The 215-nt window shown below is 54.4% G+C and overlaps 1 protein-coding gene across 1 annotated transcript in view; it reads left to right on the plus strand.

Annotated features, from left to right (window-relative positions):
• Positions 1-215, plus strand: part of LOC104545743 (serine/threonine-protein kinase WNK3-like) — a gene marked incomplete at both ends in the record, with an annotated part of 3295 nt that overhangs the window by 2446 nt on the left and 634 nt on the right. The gene's annotated exons all lie outside the window — the stretch shown is intronic.

Below are 215 nucleotides of genomic sequence, written 5' to 3' on the forward strand. Positions count from 1 at the left end.
GGTTGGTCCATCCAGAGTTGGGTCCATCAAGGGTTGGGTCCATCAAGGGTTGGGGAGCTCAAGAGTTGGGTTCCTCAAGTGTTCATTGGTCAGTGGTTGGGTGGATCAAAGATTGGGTCCATCAAGGGTTGGTTGGCCAATGGTTGGGTGGCCACTGATTGAGTCCATGAAGGGTTGGGTCCATCCAGCGTTGGGTCCATCCAAGGTTGGGTCCA

This window comes from Mesitornis unicolor, unplaced genomic scaffold (assembly GCF_000695765.1).
Source record: "Mesitornis unicolor isolate BGI_N332 unplaced genomic scaffold, ASM69576v1 scaffold20148, whole genome shotgun sequence".
NCBI lineage: Eukaryota > Metazoa > Chordata > Aves > Mesitornithiformes > Mesitornithidae > Mesitornis > Mesitornis unicolor.